The 20,050-nt window shown below is 38.8% G+C and overlaps 1 protein-coding gene across 2 annotated transcripts in view; it reads right to left on the bottom strand.

Annotated features, from left to right (window-relative positions):
- prkcda (protein kinase C, delta a) overlaps positions 1–17,992 on the bottom strand; it is a 73,353-nt gene extending 55,361 nt beyond the window's left edge. The window contains exon 1 of one of the 2 annotated variants that reach the window (XM_061890631.1): positions 17,864–17,992. The gene's annotated coding sequence lies outside the window, so the exon portion shown is untranslated. The remainder of the gene's footprint in view (positions 1–17,863) is intronic. The other variant, XM_061890633.1, reaches the window with a different exon arrangement.
- Between the last annotated feature and the right edge of the window lie 2,058 nt (positions 17,993–20,050).

Here is a 20,050-nt window from a genome sequence, read left to right as displayed (position 1 = left end):
CGATGCGTTCAAGGACCGCTGAATAGAGTAGGACACCGCAACGCCAGAAAAAATACATAATAATAATAGCTTTTACTTGTTAGGCACTTTTCATTGAAATAAATATGTGCTACAATACTAATATTTAAAATAATAAACATTTAGCCATTACAACAGATAAAATGCTAAGACTAAAACACTATCAGTGAAGCAATAAGAAACACAAAACATGCAAAATGGTGAATTTTCTAACAACTACTTTTACACACACCGTGATATTTAAATTATTTTAAATATTTTAAATATCACGGTGAGTGTAAAAGTATTTCTAAGCACATTCAACAATAACAGGATAATTAGAGTAATAATTTGGGTTAAATTAACCGTGATATGATACTGTAAAAAAAAAAAAAAAATCCTCACAATTTACGGCAAAATACCGGCAGCTGTGGTTGCCAAGAAATCGCCATAAAAATCCAGTCACGATGTGTAGGACAATACGGTATGTTGATGTTGCATCCCTAAATTTTACAGTTTATAACCGTTTTTGCTTAAGGTAAATTACTGAAAAAAAAAACAGATATACTGTTAGCCTGCTTACAAAACTATATATAAAATTAACGGTAAAATACCGGCAGCTGTGGTTGCCAGGTATTCCCCGTAAAAGAACCTTTTAAACGTGAGAACCTGGACCATGGCCTGGATCCTCTAACGCTAGAACACTGCTCCTTAGAACAGGGGACCCCAGCCTTTTTATTTTCACGGACCGGCTTTTCACGTGTGGCAGATTAAAAACAGCATGAAAAATCAACTCACTATAACGCTGAAATAATGGGAGCCCTGGCCTTGTTTTTTTGCATGTACCACATACCAGTCTTTCTTAACCAGCGCCCCCTGGAATGTAATATATGTATTTTTTCAGCCGTGGTCCGCATAGGCCACAGCGGTACTTAGTTGTAATACACTTTTCTACCACCTGTGGCAGTAATGACAATATAAAAACAACCAGAGTGAAATTCATAAGATACATTTCTAACGCCCAAAAATTATGACTAAAGTGGTATTTTCATATATTGACAGTTTAGTTAAAAAAAACATTTATTATTAATTTAGTTTATCTATTTTAGCAGAACAATGTATATTGTATGTAAAAGTATTTTATCTAATCACAGGGTTTCCCACGGCACCTAAACTAGTCGTAAAAAGAATATTATATATATTTTCTTTTCCTTTTTTTATTGGTCCTGTAAATTAGGCATGATGAATTGAGCATATGTCAGCATGTGCTCCCACTTTTAACTCTTTTTCAAAAGCTTATTTACAATAGGTCATTGATTTGACTTGGTCATTGTTTTGACTTAGTAAAATATTGACTTGATAGGACAAAATAATGACTAAGTCAAATTAATGACTTACTGTTAATAAGTCATTATTTATGACTTACTAAGACAAATTAGTGGGGATGGCGTGGCGCAGTGGTAGAGTGGCCGTGCGCAACCCGCAAGACACTTCACCCTTGCTCCTGATGGGTGCTGGTTAGCGCCTTGCATGGCAGCTCCCTCCATGGATAAATGTGGAAGTAGTGTCAAAGCGCTTTGAGTACCTTGAAGGTAGAAAAGCGCTATACAAGTACAACCCATTTATTTATTTATTATTTAAAAGAAATTAGGGTCAATTTTAGTGTTCCCAATCAGACTATATCCAGGAGCATGTGTTTAGAGGAAGCCGGAGTAACCAGAGAGAACCCACACGGCCACAGGGAGAACAGGAACACTCCACACAGAAATAGCCCTAGCCCAGAAATTGAACCAAAGACCTCCTCACTGTGAGGCACAAATGCTAACCACTGCTCCACCATGGTGCCCCGTCACCAATACGAGTGTCTGCAAATTGGCCTATATTTCTGACACATCTGAACGTAACAATAGGATTTTAACTTGAAAATATTTGTACAACCTTTCACTGGACAACTCACAACATGGTCTTTGGGATCATATTCCCTCAAGTGAGATATTAAATATGATCCTTAAAGATCTGTTAAATAGCTGCTTGCAACCGGTTCCAACACACTTAAACACACATTTCGATGCAGTTTGCAACGAAACACATGGACACAACCCCTCAAAAACCAAGTTCCTGGGGGTGCAGATCACTGACAATATAACCTGGTTCCTACGCTTGTAAAAAGAGCTCAGCAGCGCAAGCACTTTTTGCGTCAGATGAAAAGAGCCCAGGTCCCTCCCCCCATTCTCACCACATTCTACAGAAGCACTATAAAGAGCCTACTGACCAACAGCATCTCTGTCTGGACTGGAACCTGCAATGCCTCAGACTGGAAGTCTCTCCAGAGAATGGTGAGGACGGCCGAAAAGGTTATCAGGACTCCTTTTCCTCCTATCCAGGAGATCGCAAAAAGCCACTGCCTGACCAGGGCTCAGAAAATCTGCAAAGACTCCTCCACCAAGGACTGTTTTCACTGCTGGACTCTAGGAAGAGGTTCCGCAGCCTCCGAAGCAGAACCGCCAGACTCTGTAACAGCTTCTTCCCCTCAGGCCGTAAGACTCTTGAACGCATCATAACTATCCCCTCAATTCCCCCCCCAAAACGGATTAACTCGCTGGAATAAAAAGACAATATAACATACATCCATAAACCTGTATGCATATGCAACAGGGCAATATATATATCTGTACAGTAATCTATTTATTTATATCTGCACCTTATTGCTTTTTTTTATCCTGCACCACCATGAGCTAATGCAACGAAATTTCGTTCTTATTAGTACTGTAAAGTTCAAATTTGAATGACAACAAAAAGGAAGTCGAAGTCAAAGTCAATGTCTGAAACCTCTTGCCACAAAAATACAATAAAACATGTTGTTAGCCGAACGTTAACTAGGCTTATGCTTTATTTACATAACTCCCGTTGCCTCAAGAAAGCAAAAAACATCACCAAGGACAGCACACACCCTGGCTTCCACCTGTTCGACCTGCTACCATCGGGCAGGCGCTACAGGTGCATCAGAGCCAGAACAAACAGGCTCAAAGACAGCTTCTTTCCCAGAGCTGTCACCATGTTGAACTCTAACTTGTAATAATAATAATTCACCCGTATACAATATCCTACCCTAATACCCTACTGTGCAATATTACCCTTTGAGTGCAATACGTCCGACACTGATTGTTATTTATTATTTCGGTACTCTTGTCTTGTTCCGTATATTGTACAGTATTTTGTATTTCTATAGTGTTTTGTATATTGTACAGGATTGCTCATTATTTTTATTGGATAGTAGTCTGTTTGTTTCAATTAGGGATGCCCCGAAATGAAAGTTTGTGGCCGAAGCCGAAGCCGAATAAAACTTAAACGCTTGGCCGAAGACCGAACAATGAATGCAGTTTTTCACAATTGTTTTAATATTGCATAAATAGCCTAGAATAAATATTTAGACATGTTTTTCAAATAAAGTAATTTTTTTACTGAATATTGACATTGTTTTAATATTCCAGTAGCCTTTGCTTTTCCAAAAAAGCACAAAGTTTTTCATTTATATTAGGCCTTCAAACAAAACATGCATTCCCCAAAAAAATAAAGTGCATTAAAGTGGATAAACCCACAACAAATGAATTATTGTCCTTTTGGCAAAAGTCTGCTTAGCCACAGTAGATATGCTAATAATGTAAACAGAAGGCTCAAGTAAATCTCAATTAAGTGTGTGCTTGTAACCTCATACACTTATACAGGTAGCCTACACAACAGGCTAATAATGTAAACAGAGGCCCCACTAAATCTCAATAAGTGTGTGCTTGTAACCTCATACACTTATACAGGTACACAACATAATCCCAACGTCACCGCACGTTGGTTGATTGCGTCATTGCGTCAAAAAATTGCGTCGCACGCCACTATTCGGCCTTGTTTTAACTCATTCCACCGAAGGCCGAATGTGGCTTTTTTTGCCATATTCGGCCGAATATATTCGGTTACCGATTAATCGGTGCATCCCTAGTTTCAGTTGTTACTTTTTCCATTATTACCGTATTTTTCGGACTATATGTCGCAAATTTTTTTCATAGTTTATACTCAGGAGCGACTTATGTGTGAAATTATTAACACATTACCGTAAAATATCAAATAATATTATTTAGCTCATTCACGTAAGAGACACGGGTACAAGCGGCCGAAATGAGTTTCCTCCGCCGTGTGGCAGGTCTCTCCCTTAGAGATAGGGTGAGAAGCTCTGCCATCCGGGAGGAACTCAAAGTAAAGCCGCTGCTCCTTCACATCGAGAGGAGCCAGATGAGGTGGATCGGGCATCTGGTCAGGATGCCACCCGAACGCCTCCCTAGGGAGGTGTTTAGGGCACGTCCAACCGGTAGGAGGCCACGGGGAAGACCCAGGACACGTTGGGAAGACTATGTCTCCCGGCTGGCCTGGGAACGCCTCGGGATCCCCCGGGAAGAGCTAGACGAAGTGGCAGGGGAGAGGGAAGTCTGGGTTTCCCTGCTTAGGCTGTTGCCCCCGCGACCCGACCTCGGATAAGCGGAAGATGATGGATGGATGGACTAGAAGTATAAGATTTCATGGGATTTATGGATTAGGAGTGACAGATTGTGTGGTAAAGGTATAGCATGTTCTATGTGTTCAAGTTCAAGTTTATTGTTCTTCGGTCAATGGTCAACAAAGCAAACAAACAGTTGTACATTCATAGATTGAAAATAAAAAATGTTACAGACCGAAAGGGTTTAGGCTGAAGTTAAACACTTATTGCGCCTAACCCTATAAACAATTTCAAGTACAAAATAAACTTCCGAAAGTTATAAAATGTCCTTTGCACAACTTATTATAAATACACATTATAAACAACATGAACATAGTTCAATTTTATACACAGTACAGGCATGTGAAATATCCCTGTGTACATATAGACCTTTGCACTAATTATATATACAAACAATTGCACTTCTATTATTATTTATAGCTCATGTTTAATTTTTAATTAACATTAATCATAGTATTAACTACAATGTTAATTCAAGAGTGATATATATGTTATAGTTATTTGAATGACTCTTACCATAATATGTTAGGTTAACATAGCAGGCACCTTCTCAGTTGGTTATTTATGCCTCATATAACGTACACTTATTCAGCCTGTTGTTCAATATTCTTTATTTATTTTAAATTGCCTTTCAAATGTCTATTCTTGGTGTTGGGTTTTATCAAATAAATTTCCCCAGAAAATGCAACTTATACTCTAGTGCAGGGGTGGGCATTACGTCGATCGCGATCGACTGGTCGATCTCGGAGGGTGTGTCAGTCGATCTCAAGCCAGGCATTAAAAAATAGACATAAAAATGAGCAATCATCAATCATACCAAGACTTCACTTTCGTCAGTTGTTTGACATTCTCGGCACCCGAGGATCTTGTGAGATGACGCTGGCTGCTGCGAGCTCATATTTAAGAAAAAAATCACTAACAGGGCGGACGCAGAGAAACACATTTTATTTCTAGAGACTCTGTACCTACTGTCAAAACTCTAAAGACCGACTGCACAGTTCCTGTCTTCACCATAAAAGACCTGTTTCATCCTGCCTGTGCTAACAAAATAAGAGTCTCAGAAAGCTAGCGTGCACAAGCTAGCAAGCTACGGAGTTTGATGCCAATGTATTTCTGCCCCGCCCTCAGCCACCGCTTTCTCACTTGCTTGCCCACCCGCACACTCACTGACGTCACTCACCTGCTGCCAGACATTAAAGGGCCACACACATATGCTACTCTCATAACAAAGTGTTTAAAAACGAGTATGCAAGTTGGACAAATGAGATGCCAAATCCAACCACTTTCATGTGGTATTGGACAGAAAGGAGGACTTTTTTTTTAACTCCATTTGAAAATGTGGGCGTTATCATCATTACCGTCTGATTCCAATCAATGCAAGTCATCAGAATCAGGTAATACACCAACTTATATTCTTGTCTTCAGGAAAGAAAGGAATCTATGTGTGTTAAACATGCTTGTATTATCATTAAACACCATTAACTTGTTAACAAAAATGTCTCTTTCATAAATAAATAAATATAAATTATAAATAGGAATGAGGTAGATCTCCTCGACTTGGTCAATTGAAAAGTAGCTCACCTGCAGAAAAAGTGTGAGCGCCCCTGCTCTAGTGCGACTTATGTAGGTTTTTTTCCTTCCTTATTATGCATTTTCGGCAGGTGCGACTTATACCCCAAAGCGACTTATACTCCAAAAAGTACGGTACCTCTTGTGTTATTCATTTTTACACCATATTTGTTCCCACTACTTCACCTTAAGTTGGAGTCCTTAATCACGGTATATGACATTATAATGACAATTAAGTCCATTCTATTCCATTCTTCTATTAACACAAACCCCTGAAACATTTAAGGTAAGCTGTAAAATTAAAAGTACACTCTGCATAAGCTATAATTTAAACAGAATAATAATACCATAAAAGTTAGAGTATTTGCATACGTTTTATAACCATAGTCATTTCGGGGAACTACTGCTTCTTTGTTTGCAGGAATCCACTGCATTTATTAATGTGATAAACTAGTTTTTAGGTTTCTACTGTTGCTATTTAACAGTTGCTAGCCGTAGTTTTTAACGGTTATTTTTTACAGTATTCATATGATCCTTTCACAGAACAAGAATTGGCCAAAGAGGTTTGACCAGTCTGTCACGATGCAGACACATCAAGGTGAGGTCAATGGATTACAGAATGTTCCCAAACAATAACTAAAGCCATTTTATTTGTTTTTCCAGTGGAGCCCCAACATGGTTGATTTATTACCTAAAGTTGTTTTTTCAAATAAATTCAAGTGTTTCTTTAAAATCTAAACACGAGTCAGCTTATGTTCTCTGTCATCCTTCTAAACTGCGTTGTGTTTAGTGTTTAGATCCACCTGCTAACTACTGTAACTTGTCATGTGAAAACATGTCTGAACTGCTGGATTAACAGAAAAACGACACACGGTATGCAATTATGAACACACCTGTGTTGGCTTAGCACACTCAGACTTGCGTGGGCAACGTGGCGTTGGGAAAATACATTTTCTTGGCAACTTTAAGACACTTCCCCATCGTCATGGTTTCAGAAGTAGAGCAGCCTCTGACGACTATTTATAACAAGACGCCGTACCTTCTGTCATCTCAGTAAAACTAAAGACTGAACTTTAGGGATCTGATCGAACGCTCGGAAGGGTGTAATACCCAACTACAACCTGCGGGAGCAGTGTTGATTCAATCTTAACGAGCTAGAAGACCATGATGTCGGCTACGAGAAGCTACATTTAGGCTATTATGAGCATGTAACTATAAAAGGTATAATGACAAACCTCGGCAAAACTCTGAATGGTTAATATTACCGCGTTTAATTAAAATTACCGTATTTTTCGGACTATAAGTCGCAGTTTTTTTCGTAGTTTGGCCAGGGGTGCGACTTATACTCAGGAGCGGCTTATGTGTGGAATTATTAACACATTACCGTAAAATATCAAATAATATTATGTAGCCCATTTACGTTAGAGACTAGACCAGGGGTAGGGAACCTATGGCTCTAGAGCCAGATGTGGCTCTTTTGATGACTGCATCTGGCTCTCGGATAAATCTTAGCTGACATTGCTTAACACGATAATGATAATGAATAATTCCGCTGGAAATCACAGTGTCAAAAATCAATCAATCAATCAATCAATGTTTATTTATATAGCCCTAAATCACAAATGTCTCAAAGGACTGTACAAACCACTATGACTACGACATCCTCGGAAGAACCCACATAAGGGCAAGGAAAACTCACACCCAGTGGGACGCCAGTGACAATGATGACTATGAGAAACCTTGGAGAGGACCTCAAATGTGGGGGTTAGGGGACCGAAAGCAATGGATGTCGAGCGGGTTAAAACATGATACTGTGAAAGTTCAATCCATAGTGGCTCCAACACAGCCGCGAGAGTTCAGTTCAAAGCGGATCCAAGACAGCAGCGAGAGTCCCGTCCACAGGAAACCATCTCAAGCGGAGGCGGATCAGCAGCGTAGAGATGTATATATGTATATATATATATATAAAAATAATGTTCAAAATACAAAACGTTCTCATGCATTTTCATCCATCCATCCGGTTTCTACCGCACCTGTTCAAGAAGTCGGATTAATGGTAAGAAGTATTTCATTTATTTTTGGTTAGCCTCAGAATAACAATGTTACTAAAAAGAATACGGGACTTATTATACTCTAAAAATGTTGGTCTTTATTAAAAATGCACGCGTACAGTTGTATTCACTGTTAAAAAAAATAAATATATGGCTGTCACGGAAATAATTTTAAAAATATCTGGCTTATATGGCTCTCTCAGCCAAAAAGGTTCCCGACCCCTGGACTAGACGTATAAGATTTCATGGGATTTAGCAAAAATTTGACTTATACTCCAGTGCGACTTATATATGTTTTTTTTTTTTTCCTTCTTTAATGTGCACTTTCGGCAGGCGCGACTTATACTCCAGAGCAGGGGTGCCCATTACGTCGATCGCGAGCTACCAGTCGACTGCGGGGGGTGTGTCAGTCGATCTCCAGCCAGGCTTTTAAAAAAAATAGACCTAAAAAGTAGTGATCATCAATCTTCACCAAGACGTCACTTAAATGACATTCACGGTACCGGAGGGTCTTGTGAGATGACGCTGGCTGCTGCAAGATCATTATTATGAAAATATGACCGAGAGGAAGGCGAGAAACACTTTTTATTTCAACAGACTCTCGCGCCGTACCTTCCGTCAAAACTCTAAAGGCCGACTGCACATTTCCTATCTTCACAATAAAAGCCCTGCTTCATGCTGCCTGCGCTAACTAAATACAGAGTCTCGGAAAACTGGCGTGCACAAGCGATCCCTCAGAAAGCTGGCGTGCACATCACTTGTGCACGCCAGCTTTCCGAGACTCTTATTTTGTTAGCGCAGGCAGCATGAAGCAGGGCTTTTATTGTGAAGATAGGAAATGTGCAGTCGGCCTTTAGAGTTTTGACGGAAGGGACGGCGCCAAAGTCTGTTGAAATAAAAAGTGTTTCTCGCCTTCCTCTCTGTCATTTTTTCATAATAATGAACTGGCAGCAGCCAGCGTCATCTCACAAGACCCTCGGGTGCCGTGAATGTCAATCAAGCAAGCTACGGAATTTGCCGCCAATGTTTTTCTTGTAAAGTGTATGGAAGCTGGATGAATTAGATGCCAAAAACCAACCACTTTCATGTGGTATTGTACAGAAAGGACAACTTTTTTCTCCTCCATTTGAAAATGTGGGCGTTATCATCATTACTGTCTGATTCCAATCAATGCAAGTCATCAGAATCAGGTAATACGCCAATTTAAATTCTTGTCTTCGTGAAAGAAAGACATCTATATGTGTTACACATGCTTGTATTATCATTAAACACATTTAACTTGTTTACAAAAATGTCTCTTTCATAAACAAATAAATATAAATGATATATATAAATGAGGTAGATCCCCTCGAGTTGGTCAATTGAAAAGTAGCTCACCTGCAGAAAAAGTGTGGGCACCCCTGCTCCAGAGCGACTTATACTCCGGAAAATACGGTACTTTACAACCTCGATTAATAACAGCACTTTCCACATTTAGTGGAGAAGCAAGCTAGCACTAGTGGTAACATGAATACAAAAGAAATTAAAAACACTCAAATAAAATAATAGTTCACCTTTTAAGAAGCCAAAACAATATTTAATGTTTCTGCAGTCAAGAGAGTAAATTGTGTGTATATTAATTTTCTTTTATTTTGAAATTAAACTTGGTTAAAACAATTCAGTGTGTGTATAAATAGTTTTTGAACACATTCAACAGTACCGTGATATGAAAGGTGTGCATTGTTACATCCTTATAGGCAAAGAAACATGAGTTCGGAATATTCTTCTATCGCTTTAAAAAATAATAAGCAGTTAATTACGAATAAGGAATAAATGGTTATAGTTATAGTGTTAATTTATTCCGAACATGCAAACAGTTACAACATGATACCTCACATATTTCCATATTACAACAGGTATGAAAAGAAGTAGGAAGAAGCAAAGCTTATTTAACCCTAGCCCTATTTGTATCGTAGCAAGTTACTAACATTCTGTAACTAAAAAATAAATCAATAAATAAACAGTCAAATGAGTATGTAAATAATTATTAAATATTATTAAGTAACTTATGGTTGACTTATGAGATGAGTAAGATTATCTAATTTTTATAATAAGGTTAAAAATATTAATCAGGAGTATATCTTTGAGCAGTTTTATTTAAAGTGGGTCATTTTAGTATATTCTTTATTAATCCATTCCATGTTTTAATTATGTGTTGTATGTGCCGGGAAGAGCTAGACGAAGTCGCTGGGGAGAGGGAAGTCTGGGCTTCCCTGCTTAGGCTGCTGCCCCCGCGACCCGACCTCGGATAAGCGGAAGAAGATGGATGGATGTGCATTCAATTGTTTTAAATTACATTTTTCTCCAAGGTTATATTCCTCCTCTTGTTGAGAAGACTTTCGTACATTTTTGAGTAAGACGTCATGGTTTGCATTGTGCATCATTTTAGCTGTTTGCCAATGCACCAAATCACTACATTTTTCTATTTTTGATTTAATAAAGTGTTTGTATGACCTCGAAGTCCAACATTATGTATTATTTTAACTGACCTTTTTTGTAACACTATTAGTGACGGAAGTTTACTTTTGTTATTATTTCCCCATAGTTCTGCACAATAACTCAGATATGTAACACTTGTGAGCAGTAGAGAACATAAAGTCGTTTTTTTGGTCTACTACATATTTAGCTTTATTCATTACATAAATATTTCTTGCCAATTCATAACTTTATATGAGATTTCCAGTTTTCATCGCAAAATTCCACAGTATTCTGGACATCTGTGTTGCTGAATCTTTTGCAATTTGTTCAATGAACAATGGAGACATCAAAGAAGAAAGCTGTAGGTGGGAAGCGATGTATTGCGGCCGCCTTTAGTGAATTGAATTATATTTTATATAGCGCTTTTTCTCTAGTGACTCAAAGCGCTTTACATAATGAAACCCAATATCTAAGTTACATTTAAACCAGTGTGGGTGACACTGGGAGCAGGTGGGTAAAGTGTCTTGCCCAAGGACACAACGGCAGTGACTAGGATGGCGGAAGCGGGGATCGAACCTGCAACCCTCAAGTTGCTGGCACGGCTGCTCTACCAACCGAGCTATACCGCTAGCAACACAAACACAGCCTGTGTTTCCTTGTTTACATTCCCGAAAGACGACGGTGAAGCTTTACTATGGAACAAAGCGGTCAAGCGAACACGGTTGGATTGGACCACACACACAAAGTAACGTGTAGTATGCAGCGTTCATTTCGAAAGATCGTGTTTCGAAGAGGGTCCCTTGTGAAGGGCAGAGATGGGCATCGCCACCACCCGTCGACTGGTGCTGAAGAACGGTGCGGGGCCGACCTTCAGGTTGTACAGGTACCACCATATAATCTCACTAAAACACTAGTAATAACAATAATAATAATAATGATGGATTAGATTTATATCGCGCTTTCCTATTGTTAGATACTCAAAGCGCTCACAGAGAAGTGGGAACCCATCATTCATTCACACCTGGTGGTGGTAAGCTACATCTGTAGCCACTGCTGCCTTGGGGTAGACTGACGGAAGCGTGGCTGCCAGTTTGCGCCTACGGCCCCTCCGACCACCACCAATCATTCATTCATCATTCATTCACCAGTGTGAGCGGCACCGGGGGCAAGGGTGAAGTGTCCTGCCCAAAGACACAACGGCAGCAATTTTGGATGTCAATAGGTGGGAAGCGAACCTGCAACCCTCAGGTTTCTGGCACGGCCGCTCTACCCACTACGCCATACCGTAGTGGGTAGAGCAGATAAGGGATTTTCCAGAATTATCCTAGTTAATTAGTCTATTAACATCTGAATATCTCCCACTGTATAGTCTTTTTTTTCTAGTCCTTCACTCTCACTTTCCTCATCCACAAATCTTTCATCCTCGCTCAAATTAATGGGGAAATTGTCGCTTTCTTGGAACCGAATCGCTCTCGCTGCTGGTGGCCATGATTGTAAACAATGTTCAGATGTGAGGAGCTCCACAACCCGTGACGTCACGCGCACATCGTCTGCTACTTCCGGTACAGGCAAGGCTTTTTTATTAGCGGCCAAAAGTTGCGAACTTTATCGTGGATGTTCTCTACTAAATCCTTTCAGCAAAAATATGGCAATATGGCGAAATGATCAAGTATGACACATAGAATGGACCTGCTATCCCCGTTTAAATAAGAAAATCTCATTTCAGTAGGTCTTTAAACTACTTTGTTTATATTGTTATTTTTAAATGATGAAAGCTTCTATAATTCTTAGTGCTATCAATAAACATGTTTAATCAAATTAATGACAGGTTGCTGAAACACCTTTAGCATAAAGTTAATGTATTTTTGGAAATAAATATTTATCCACATTAATGGGGACCGTTTCCTCTTTTTGTGTTATTTATGTAGTATTTTAAGCTGAAAGTCCTTCCTGCAGAGTGTGTGTAATACTTTATGTGGGTCGAATGTTCCGTCGGCTCCAACTTGCCAGGGAGCGAGCTGACCTGCTGTTTAGCGTCTTCCATCTTGACCTGTTTGCTAGTGCAGCCTGTAACCACAGGATTAAGTGGCCCTAATGCACTGCCACGGACCTTTCAGAACCCCGATCGGATTTATTGGCCAAGTGCGGGTAATTAAGTCCCCGTGCGCTGCAGATGAATTAATTGCGTTAAAATTTGAAATCAGACTCTAATGACGATTGATTAATCTTGACAGCCCTGGTCTTTTTTTTTGGGTTGTTAAAGGGAGTTCACTCACATCCCCGTTGCTCTTTTCAATACTTAACAATTTAGGAAAGTGCTGCCTGGGGGCCGTTTTCAGTCTGCAGCTTTGTTTGACATTCATTATTAAAATACTGTAGTACAGTCAGTGGCTTTGTCGCCTGTAACTCACAGAAAAGTGGATGTTTTGTTCAGATTATTTAGCAAACAGTACTTAGAGCGCGATAAATCTTAGAAGAAAAAATGTTTTCCATACGTTAGCCGCACTGGACTATAAGCCGCAGATGTATAACTTGCATACTTGCCCACCTTGAGACTTCCGAATTCAGGAGATGGGGGCGGGGGTGTGTATGTATTTTTAAGTATTTCTTAGATATATATAAAAAAATATATATATATATATCAATCAATCAATGTTTACTTATATAGCCCTAAATCACTAGTGTCTCAAAGGGCTGCACAAACCACAACACAAACCACTACGACATCCTCGGTAGGCCCACATAAGGGCAAGGAAAACTCACACCCAGTGGGACGTCGGTGACAATGATGACTATGAGAACCTTGGAGAGGAGGAAAGCAATGGATGTTGAGCGGGTCTAACATGATACTGTGAAAGTTCAATCCAAAATATGTCCGCTAACTTTTTGCAACTCAACGCCAAAAAAAACGGAAATGCTGATTATCGGTCCTGCTAGACACCGACCTCTATTTAATAATACAACTCTAACATTTGACAACCAAACAATCAAACAAGGCGACACGGTAAAGAATCTGGGTATTATCTTCTACCCAACTCTCTCCTTTGAGTCACCCATTAAAAGCGTTACTAAAACGGCCTTCTTTCATCTCCGTAATATCGCAAAAATTCGCTCCATTCTGTCCACTAAAGACGCTGAGATCATTATCCATGCGTTTGTTACGTCTCGCCTCGACTACTGTAACGTATTATTTTCGGGTCTCCCCATGTCTAGCATTAAAAGATTACAGTTGGTACAAAATGCGGCTGCTAGACTTTTGACAAGAACAAGAAAGTTTGATCACATTACGCCTGTATTGGCTTCCTGTGCATACACAGGAAAGCAGTACATGGCCACCGGATCGGACCGGACCCCCTCCACAAGGGAGAGTGGGACATAGGAGAAAAAGAAAAGAAGCGGCAGATCAACTGGTCTAAAAAGGGAGTCTATTTAAAGGCTAGAGTATACAAATGAGTTTTAAGGTGAGACTTTAATGCTTCTACTGAGGTAGCATCTCGAACTTCTACCGGGAGGGCATTCCAGAGTACTGGAGCCCGAACGGAAAACGCTCTATAGCCCGCAGACTTTTTTTGGGCTTTAGGAATCACTAATAAGCCGGAATTCTTTGAACGCAGATTTCTTGCCGGGACATATGGTACAATACAATCGGCAAGATAGGAGATATATATATATATATATATATATATATATATATATATATATATATATATATATATATATATATATATATATACACACACACACACACACACACACACACACATATATATATATATATATATATATATATATATATATATATATATATATATAAGGGGTGTAACAGTACGTGTATTTGTATTGAACCGTTTCGTTACGGGGGTTTCGGTTCTGTTCGAAGGTGTACCGAACGACACGGACATATTAAGTAGCGCACCGCACGTTGTGTAAACAATGCAAGCCGAGGCACCATGAATTGATTTACGTGGACCTCGACTTAAACAAGTTGAAAAACTTATTCGGGTGTTACCATTTAGTGGTTAATTGTACGGAATATGTACTGTACTGTGCAATCTACTAATAAAAGTTTCAATCCATCAAAAAAACAACACACGGCATGCTAGCAACGACTGGGCTATGATAGACTGACCACACCTCCTCTTTTCACCAGATATGTCCTCCTTTGCGGGGCTGTCCGGGTGGAGTTTCCTAAATGCCTCAAATGTCCGGCATTTTAAGTTAGGGTCGCGTGTATTTTTGATGTACGTTCAGGGTTTAGAAGGGGTTAAAAACAAAACAAAAAAGTGACGCACGCAGCAACATTTGTGAGCGAGAGAGTTATGATAAGTCCGCATGAGTCGCCAGGCTCTGCTTTTTAACCATAGATTTATCAGATTTCACTTTTTATTATCTCTAGCAGGGGTGTCAAAAGTGTGCCCCGGAGGCCATTTGCGGCCCACAGCTAATGTTTTAAAAGGCCCACGGCACATTCTAAAAATGATATTAAAATAAAAAAAAACATAAACAAAAGTGAAATAAAAAACCTTAAAAGGCTAAATGTAATTTAGAAAAAGTTGCAACGTTGACTAATAAAACGACGCTGTTTTTTTTCTTTCAAACTGTCATTGCTCAAAACATAATATTGAATCATAATCAATGTTATTATGAATTATTGACCTATCCAAGTTTCCGATTACTTCACATCAAATATAAGAAAAATATTTTTGGTGGAAGATTTAGCAAATTTGTTAAATAAATAATCAAAACATTTATATTTTGTTGTTTTCTTACTGTACCGAAAATGAACCGAACCGTGACCTCTGTACCGAGGTACGTACCGAACCGAAATTTTTGTGAACCGTTCCCCCCCTAATATATATATATATATATATATATATATATATATATATATATGTCATAATTAAATTATCCAGAGAATAGTGTTCGATACCGTGATAGAGCGCAATATATGTATGTGTGGGAAAAATCACAAGACTACTTCATCTCTACAGAACTGTTTCATGAGGGGTTCCCTCAATCGTCAGGAGAATCTCCTGACGATTGAGGGAACCCCTCATGGAGGAGTACCGAACAAGTTCCACACGAACATATGAAGTAGCCGCCTATCCTAAAGTCTTAACAAGCTGCTCCGCTCCGTTCTGCCTCCGTCTCTGTCTGTACACAGCACCCTGCATTGTCCCTCCCACACAACCATCTGATTGGTTACAACCGGAGCGGTAACAAGCCAATCAGCAGTGCGTATTCAGAGCGCATGTCGTCAGCGGTACAGCGTCGAGCAGATAGGTCTTTAGCAGGGGAGCAACGGACTCTCCCCAAATTATGCTAAACAGTTCCAAGTCAACTACTTTCTAAACATCACTATGAGCCCGTTGACCTTCTAGAAACAAACTGACTCACTTGCAGTCCTGGTTTGTGGTGAAGGCTAGTTAGCTTTTAGCATTAAGTTAGCTCATTTTGCGGTGTGTGTGTGTTACGGACAGTGTTGATTGAGGTGTGTTGAAGCAGCAAAAAAGGACATTATATTAAATGAAAAGTTTCTGTCTCTCATAAAGCCTACATGAAGTCCATGGTGTTCAGGGATGAGTAGTCTCTCCTATTGCTATTGTGCTATTTTTTCAGCAATAAATACCCATCCATCCATCCATTTTCTACCGCTTATTCTCTTTCGGGGTCGCGGGGGGCGCTGGCGCCTATCTCAGCTACAATCGGGCGGAAGGCGGGGTACACCCTGGACAAGTCGCCACCTCATCGCAGGGCCAACACAGATAGACAGACAACATTCACACTCACATTCACACACTAGGGACCATTTAGTGTTGCCAATCAACCTATCCCCAGGTGCATGTCTTTGGAGGTGGGAGGAAGCCGGAGTACCCGGAGGGAACCCACGCATTCACGGGGAGAACATGCAAACTCCACACAGAAAGATCCCGAGCCTGGATTTGAACCCAGGACTGCAGGAACTTCGTATTGTGAGGCAGACGCACTAACCCCTCTGCCATCGTGAAGTCCAGCAATAAATACATGAATCATTAGTAATGTAGCAGCCTGGTTTTGAATGGCAGGGTCCCTGCTATCACATGTTGATACAAATATAACATTTACATAATAAAAATCAACTAGAGGCTTCCCCAATGCTGTAATAAATTAAGCATGATGAGTTGACCCTGATGTGTTGGCCCTGCGATGAGGTGGCGACTTGACCAGGTTGTACCCCGCCTTCCGCCCGATTGTAGCTGAGATAGGCGCCAGCGCCCCCCGCGACCCCAAAAGGGAATAAGCGGTAGAAATGGATGGATGGAGTTGACTTGAAACTGTTTAATGTTGCACTTTTTATATGTAGAAGAAAAGTTGTGTCATTTTATTTCATCAAAGCAACAACTTGAGGCAGTTTAATGTGGATTAATGTGGGCAGAATTATTATAGTGTTCCCAATGTTAAAAGGATCAAGTCATTGTTTACAAATTTGGTAAATAAATAACCAAAAAATGTATATTTTGTTGTTTTCTTACTGACCCGAAAATGAACCGGACCGTGACCTCTAAACCCAGGTACGTACCTAACCGACATTTTTGTGTACCGTCACACCCCTAATTAACACTAAAACTTTTTTTTTTCATTCAGGTAAAATACACAAAGGATGTTATACTTTTGTTATGTTTATAGTTTCAGTCCTACAAACATAAATGAAGGCAGAAGTGTAAAGAAATACAACTAGGGAAGGAAATGTTTTCAGAAAGAAGGAACATCAATCCTCAACAAAAACTGGAGCTTCTGTTCATTGATTTATTTACTGACAGTGCGGTGTGAAAGTTGCACATTTGTTGTTTTTTTGGTCTCTTCTTTTTCAAAAATAGTTGTTATAGAACAACACAGATGTCCAGTAGAGAGGACAATAATGAGGTCACGTGGGCTGTGATTAGTTTCAGTGGTGGTGTCCGTACTGTACATACAGTAATATTAGTAAAACCATAATAACATTCCGCCATCACTGGGGAGACAAACACCGGAGGATTTAAAAGGCAAATATGTGTTTTCTTTCGATATATAAGTTTTTGAAATATTTAATCACCTTCCACATTTGAGCGTGCAATGAAAGAAATAAAAGTAGCAGCATCGCTTCGAGCTAACAGAAGCGAGCGAAAGGTAAATTTAAAAGGTGTTATTTTGGGGGAAAGGCTCGGGCACGAACACGGAGTGAAAAAGTTTCAGCGAGGAATGGACAAGAAGAGTCGGAGAGACTTACGTGGGAGTTGTTGGCCAAGAAGCAGCGACTTGCTGGCGTTTTTTCCTCTTCGCTTGGTTCTTTTTTCTCTGATTGAGGAAGTGCGGCGGCGGCGCGCGCGCGCGGGCATGACGGGGGCCCGGCCGCGCGCGCACCCGTGAACGCGCATACGTTAAGGCGGGAGGCCTGGGAGGTGGCAGCAAAAAAGTGTTTTTTTTCGCTTCTGTTGCGTCAAATTTATTTTTGTACGAGTTTTTGTCCCTGTTATTTTACTATTTGAACGGAGAAAAATGCAAATAAGTGTTATACTTTGACATAAAGATAAATACTTTAAATAATTCATTTCCAAATGGAGAGACTATTTATGACAAATAGCACATTATTAATTTGATAAATATTACAGTTAATAATCCCATTTGTAATTCTTGTTTTTCTTTTTTATGATTTATCTTTCCTTGGAAAGTATAATATATATAAATATGTGTGTGTGTGTGTATATATATATACATATATATATGTACATATTTATCTATACATATACATATATATATATATACACACACACACATATATACATTTATATATACAAATATATATACAAACATACATATATATACACATATATATATGTATGTATGTGCATATATCCATATGTATATATAATGTATATATATATATATATATACAGTACATGAGTGTATATATATATATACAAACACATACATATATATTCATATATACATACATATATGTATATACATATATATATATATAGAAATACACACACACATATATATACATTCATATGTATATATAATGTATATATACACATATTTGTATATATGTGTGTATGTATATATATATATATATATATAAACACATACATATATACATACATATATGTATATACACATATATACATATATACACACACACACACACATATATATATATATATATATATATATATATATATATATATATATATATATATATATATATATATATATATGTATATATGTCATATAGTAATAATAATCGTGGAACATGAAATTGACCAAACTCAACAAAATAATAGGAAAATAATACAAACATAAGTACATACACAGTATAAAATATATAATTTAATCTATTTTTGATCATGTATTATTTTTTTAAACAAACGTGTTCTTCTGAGTTAATTTAATAATAAATATTACTAAAATTAGTATTTACATATTATTTTATTATTACATTATATATTAATAGCTGCAATAATCATACAAATATATATATATATTGTTTGTTTGTTTATATAGCTCCTAATCACAAGCCTCAAAGAGCTTCACAAACATCCCCTGACTTAAACCCACATCGCATTTTATTATATTGTTTCATCTTTCCTAAACAAGTTATTTTCAATAATAACAATACAAACATATGACTAATACGATCTTAGCGCTGCTTTCGATACCGTCGATCATAATATTTTATTAGAGCGTATCAAAATACGAATTGGTATGTCAGACTCAGCCCTGTCATGGTTTAACTCTTATCTTACTGATAGGATGCAGTGCGTCTCCTATAACAGTGTGACCTCGGACTACGTTAAGGTAACGTGTGGAGTTCCCCAGGGTTCGGTCCTTGGCCCTGTACTCTTCAGCATCTACATGCTGCCGCTAGGTGACGTCATACGCAAATACGGTATTAGCTTTCACTGTTATGCTGATGACACCCAACTTTACATGCCCCTAAATCTGACCAACACGCCGGACTGTAGTCAGTTGGAAGCGTGTCTTAATGAAATTAAACAATGGATGTCCGCTAACTTTTTGCAACTTAATGCCAAAAAAACGGAAATGCTGATTATCGGTCCTGCTAGACACCGACCTATATTTAATAATACAACTTTAACATTTGACAACCAAATAATAAAACAAGGTGACTCTGTAAAAAATCTGGGTATTATCTTCGACCCAACTCTCTCCTTTGAGTCACACATTAAAAGCGTTACTAAAACGGCCTTCTTTCATCTCCGTAATATCGCTAAAATTCGCTCCATTTTGTCCACTAAAGACGCCGAGATCATTATCCATGCGTTTGTTACGTCTCGTCTCGATTACTGTAACGTATTATTTTCGGGTCTCCCCATGTCTAACATTAAAAGATTACAGTTGGTACAAAATGCGGCTGCTAGACTTTTGACAAGAACAAGAAAGTTTGATCATA

The sequence above is a fragment of the Nerophis ophidion genome, linkage group LG02 (assembly GCF_033978795.1).
Source record: "Nerophis ophidion isolate RoL-2023_Sa linkage group LG02, RoL_Noph_v1.0, whole genome shotgun sequence".
In the NCBI taxonomy this organism is placed as follows: domain Eukaryota; kingdom Metazoa; phylum Chordata; class Actinopteri; order Syngnathiformes; family Syngnathidae; genus Nerophis; species Nerophis ophidion.
This window is presented reverse-complemented; position numbering and strand designations above follow the sequence as displayed.